The sequence below is a fragment of the Natrix helvetica genome (genome assembly GCF_964273705.1).
Source record: "Natrix helvetica genome assembly, chromosome: Z".
Lineage (NCBI taxonomy): Eukaryota > Metazoa > Chordata > Lepidosauria > Squamata > Natricidae > Natrix > Natrix helvetica.
Window position 1 is genome coordinate 40288810 of NC_138554.1, and position 6534 is coordinate 40295343.

The following is a 6534-nucleotide window of genomic DNA, read 5'->3' on the forward strand; positions in this document are numbered from 1 at the left end:
TGAAAGTTATAATACAGATCAATATAGTCTATGAGCATCAGAGGAAAAATGCTGTTGCTACAGAGAATTTTTAGTGAGAATAGTGACATGACAACTGTGTTAAAGAATTAAATAAAAAAACAGTAGATCAGAGGAATCTATGGATGTAGTATATCTTATTTTCAACAGGTTTACCAATGAGATTCCCATTAGCAAGCTGTAAAACAATACCCCTGCCCACATGAATTTGTAACTGTCCAGAGAAAAGTTGCCACAAAGTCGGGTATGGAGCAGAGTAGGGAAGAGAAGAATGAAAAAAAAATGGGAGGAAACAATATCACCCTCAAGGAAAATATTTTCCTAATGGTGAATGTTGATTGTCAAGTATACAAGTGAGAGGTGGACTATTCTTCATTGTACATGTTTATGCAGTATCTGGCTAACCACCTATCAAGGTTATTGTAATAATTAATCTTTCACATGAATTGAACCACATGAATTTTGAAATGTGGTTCTCTATACCAACACCATCATCAATTTCACTAACCATCATCCATCTCAGTCTAGACAAGAAAACTAGGCAGACATTATTCCAATTGTTTTAAATATCTTTCCCAAATCAAAACATAATCCAGAATTTGTAGTCTTACTTTTGAATCTCTAACATTAGCCTGACAGATATTTAGCAAAATACTCTTGGTAATGAAACATTTTTTCTACAAAACACTTCACTTTATAAATTGTTGCAAACTGGTATATTTTGAAAGTATCAGACTACCCATCTCCAACATTCATTTTAAGCACAATTATCTCTCTGCAGTAGCAAAGGAATCCTCCAAAATATGGGCTTGGTTCCCAGCTACTGTGCTGTCAGACACATTATTTTAAATAAAAATGCAATCATTCTAATCTGAAACAGGTAGCTGTCTGACACTCTTGGCTGCTGAGCATTAAATGAATCCTGCATGTAAAGGGAAGATAGTAAGGAGATCATACAAAGACAGCTTCTCAAAGCATACCTGTTATTATTCATATCACTGACTCAAAGCCAAAATCAACAATGGGATAGGAAGAGATTATAATTGTCTTAGTTGTTTAAATGAACTCCAAAGGAAGTTTGTTTAGTCCTGAATGAACTTTATCCTCTCAGTCTTATTCGTATTTCTTTTCATTGATCAAACTTTTAATCTTTGGGTTGGTTATCTTGCAAGCTTAAATAATATAATAAACATATGTTTGGATTCAAGATTACTTATACATCTTTCTTCTGAATCCCAGACATGAAGAGAATTCCAGGTAGGACTGTGCTTAAAGGTGCTGAAATTGCTTTTACGCTGCTGCTGCTGTTTTTGCTGTTCGTTCAAATGACAGCCTGTGCACTGGGTTTTGAAACAAGTCCTGAGATTTAGTACTGGTTTGAATGAAATCTTGATTAATCCACCTACTCCTTGGGTGATGGAATAATGCTTCTTGGCTTCTTTTGGTATCATCTCAGAGCAATTTACAAGATTTCTTCGAAAACGCTTGACACAAATAGTTTACTAAGGTGTACTATAAACACATTAAAATATTGTTCCCTGGGAGTAAACTATGGTTTCACATGTTTGTATCCGCTTGAATTATATGATCTGTATCTGGGAGCGTCTTGGAAATTCTAGTTGACCCAGCCCCATGAAAGGCACTCAGGATAAATGGGATTCCAGGTCTAGATTAGAACCCACAATCCATAGTACAGTGTTAGCAAGGACAGCCAAGAATTCTAAGCTGCTGATATAGAGACAATATAAGTTTGTTATCTCATGATCCTGAAATAGTGAAGGAGAGTTTACTGGGGTAAGTTTTCAAATTGCTAAAATGGTAAAAAAAAATACCTGGTTATATTCCAGTTTGGACTTTGAACTAAGAGACAAGAATAGTTATTGAGAAGCTGGTTGTTCAATATTAATAGTTGTATATAATTTGGTTCAGCCACAATGTATGCAAAGGCTGCTTGGAAGAAGACCAACGGCTGGACTTCTGGATTCTTGTCCATCTATGAAAACTGGTCAAGGGAAGTGAGCCTCTAGGCATTTGTTTGTCAGTGGGAAGTGCTTCAAAGGGGGAAAATTGTGCCCGGGAGTGTTTGCAGGGGTGTTTGCACAAGTCAAGATGTTGCCCACTTTTAAGCATATGATACATATAAAAAGAGGTTGGGCTGCAAATATGTAGTTACTACCTTAATTTTTCTGATCTATAGACACCCTGGATTGTTCCTCAATTTATGTTAAGACAGGAGTATATAATCCAGGGGTTTAGGGCCCCTAAAAATCATTGAGTTTTATCTCTATAGAAGGAGAAAATGATTAAATATGACTTAGAATAATCATATGAATTACATTTAATTAATGGAATGCTTATAGAATTCAGATTTATATTTTGTCTTGGCTCTTGGCTTGCTTATATTTTGAAGTGTGTGTATCACTGAAAGCTGAGTACATCCATTAGTCTGCAAAAAAATAATGCATTACAGTCTGAGCACTCTGGAGTATAACCAGTCTCAAACCCAAACTTCTCTTTAAAAAACAAAAAAAAGCTCTAGAATGAATGGGAACCCACTGCCTGACTTTCTCAGGTAGAATTGAATTTTCGGATGTTTTCCAATCAGGTCAAAATCAAGTTTGTGGGCGGAATCAACACTGGTTGCCTTGGAGAACAGATGGCCATTAGATAATTGAGTGAGTCTTCACCAGGATAATTTAATGAGCATTTCTATGAAAACTTCAATGGTTAATTACTCCACATTTAGCTACTTTCCTGTGTGACATCAGCCTCCATTTTTAAAATTAGCTAGTGTAATTTAGAACCTAGATATTTTCTTGCAAATATTATTCTCTCTTTTTCAGTTATACAGCTTTCAGTGACTCTTTAGGCTACATAAATAGCTATTTATAATTCCATTTGCCTACTTTGTTGTAATTTGTTCTATTGTCTGTTTTAAAGTTTGGTTTTTGATGGGAGGACAGAAAATTTATGGTAACGCATAAAATACATTAACTCTCCCAAATTAAACCATTGAACAGCTTTTCTGTTGTGAAACCTGAGATGAGAAAGAGAATCACAAATTGGTTTCCTGTGTGGGAGAAATGAGAATAATTCTGTTGTAGTGTTCTGTTAATGCTCAATTGATTAAGAATACAATTATAGCATCTCTACTGATTACTAAGGTGATGATAAAGATGTTTCATTGTGGCAGATAAGAATGACATACCCTCCCTTAGGTAGTTCTGCTTTTTCCAAATATTTTTTAATTTTCTCTTCTGAAACTTTCTATTACTCATACAACTTTTCATAATAATTTTGAATTATTATTTTTTTATCCTCATTTTGGTAGTATAAAGTTCCTTTCTCATCTACCAACCTATGTAAAAATTTCTTCTCTTTCTCTTTTCTAGTTTGTATGCCAACCATCTTCCTGGTTTATTTGCATTTTTTAAAAAGTCCTGTTTAGCATTTTTTATTTTTTGTGCCAATTCTTCTTTCTCTAGTAAATTTATTTTATGTTTTACTAGTTCCATTTGATTTTTAAAAATCTTTTTGATTGGTTCTTTCTGTAATTCTAGTTCCAGTCTCTTATGTTCTTCTGCTAACTTCTTTGGGTTTTGTTTTGTTTTCTTGTTTTTCCCCCTGTGTATGTTATAGCTAGTATAACATACTAGCCTTAGCAGTGTCCTATGCATTTTGTAATGAAGTTTCTTCTTTTTTATTTTATTCTTTTTAAAGACAATTTCTTTTTCCATACTTTGTATACATTCCTTGTCTTTTAGTATTGATTGAACTCCAACTGGTCTGCCCAGGTTTTTGCTTCTATTTCTATTTTTTTGCATATTTGACTTTAACTCTGGTGACATCCATATCATATCTATTCTTGACCAGGTCATATGTCTGTTTGAATAAAATGAGTATTTATTTCTTTTAGGATTTATTTCTCTCCATACATCTTGAATACCTACTTCTTCTGCCATTAAAAAAAACATTTTTGGAAGTTTTTTCTAGTTTTTTTTACTTACTTTACTGTTTTTATAGTTCAATTCTGCATCTACAATCATGTTGAAATCCCCAGCACACAAATATTTTCTTATTCCAATTCAGTAATTTTCTTATGTAATTTTTCATTAAAAAAATTCTTGTTTGTAATTTGGTGCATATATTGCTACTAAAAGTATTTGTTTATAATACATTGTTACCTCCACCATCAATATTCTCCCCTCTTCATCTACAAACATTTGTCTTGCTTTTATTGTTTGTTCAATATATAAAAGCATGCCTCTTTTCTTTTGTTGTGCTAATGAGTATAGTTTCCCAATTTTAGAATATTCCAATAATGTATTGTGCTGTTTTTTGATGTGGACCTCTTGGAGACAAATAATATCTAATTTTAAATTTCCTAGTTTATTATAAGTCCTTTTCCTTTTCGTAGGAAAATTCAGTCCATTTATATTAATTGGCAAAAGTTTAATTTCCTCTTCCATAATTTTACTTGTAGATAGGTCTTGTTGTTCTAGTCGCTTTTATTTCTCTCTATTCTTTTCTCCTTGCACATTCCCATTCTGCTCTCTCCTTTAATTCTGTTTCATCTTCTTTTTGTTGTACATTTCCTCCTCCTGATGCTTCTTATTTTTTATCCTCCATCTCCTCTCTCTTTTTCTTTTCCTCATATGATCCAAATGGCTCATCATAAAATTGCTCTTTCTCTATAGTATCCAATCTATGTCTTTGGTCCATCCAGATCACCAAATTCCCTCAGGTATCAACCATCTGAAATGTACTGCCTGTTTAATTAATTGTCTTGTCAAAAATTGATATTGTCTTCTTGTATCTCTTACTCTTCTAGGAACTTGTTTCAGAACTATTATTTCTCTTCCATTGTATTTCTGTGGGTTATCTCTTGCTCTTTGAAGTATCTCTGTTCTTAATGTCTTATTGGTAAATCTCGCATGTACATCTCTTGGTAGTTTATTTCTTGACGCATATCTTGTATATGCTCTAAAATAGTTCATCTATTCCAGCAAGTACCTCTTGCTTGTCCCCTTCCATGGCTTCTGCCCACAATTTTGCCATTATCTTTGCAAGATTTTCTCCTTTTTCCTCCTCGATGTTCTGGAATCTCAAGTAGTATTCAGCTTTATCCATCTCAACACAATTACTCTTCTCTCAGAATTTTTGTCTGCCTGTGTGAATCTATCGTCCACCTCTTCTCTTCTCTGTTTGTTCTGATTTCTCTTCTATTTTCTGCATCCTTTGTTCATTTTTCATAATTGTCTGTTGAATGTTCTATTTTATCATCCATTTTTTTCCATTCTTTTCTTCATGTCTTCAAAATGTTTTGTTGTGGATTCTTGAAATGCTTGGAGAATTAATTTCATTTCTGCACGTATTTATCATTCATTTTTTTCTGCTGCAACATGCTATCCAAAGATCTTTGAACCTGCTGGATTAGATGCAGCAGAAGAAGTTGCTGATGAGGACGCAGATGTATTTTTCTCTCTATTTTGCTTAAATTTGAAGTGCTCATCATTTCCAATAGACTTAAAATCTTCCAAATGTTTTTTAAAAGATAGTTAGCAATAACACAACAATCTTCTATTTCCTCAATCCCCCACCTCTTTCCACTTGAACTACCTAAAGTACCAAAAAAAGTAAAAGCTATGTTAAATGAATGAGTATCAATGATGTAATTGTCAGAAGCGATTAAGAGACAAAAGAGCAATAAAGCACCAGGACCACATGGGCTGCTGGCAGAATTCTATAGATGCCTACAAGATACTCTAGGCACATCAATTTTGGAAGTTTATAATGAAGTATTGATTGATTGATTGATGAGAAGATCCCAAATTCATGGATGGAAGCAAATATTACTTTAATTCTGAAAGAAGACTCAGATTTAATGCAGATAAAAAACTACAGGCCCATATCTTTACTGAATGCTGACTACAAAATATATGCTTCTATAATGGCAGAGAGACTGAAAAGGTTTCTAACTGAATTTATGCATCCAGACCAAAATGGCTTCTTGCCTAAGAGACAGATTAAAAACAATATGAGAATGATTTTAAATACATTGGAATATTATGAAGCACATCTTGGAAAACAAATGGCATTGATCTTCTTAGATGCGCAGAAAGTATTTGATAATGTAAATTGGCAATTTATGTTGTTACAACTAAAATTTATCGACTTTATCAACTTTGGTGAGAGATTTATTAATATGCTAAAAGCAATATACCATAAACAAACAGAAAAGGTGATGGTAAATGGAGATGCGACAGAGAATTTTAATATTAAAAGAGGCACAGGACAAGGATGTCCACTATCTCCTTTACTATTTATATTTACATTGGAAGTTTTAAATAGAAATATTAGACAAGATATAGACATTAAAGTTATGGAAATAAAAAAGGAACAATATAAATTACAGGCACTTGCACACAATTTGGTCTTTATCTTGGAAGACCCACAAGAAAATGGACTTAAACTAATTAGGAAAATAGAAGAATATGGTGAAGTTCCAGGACTGAA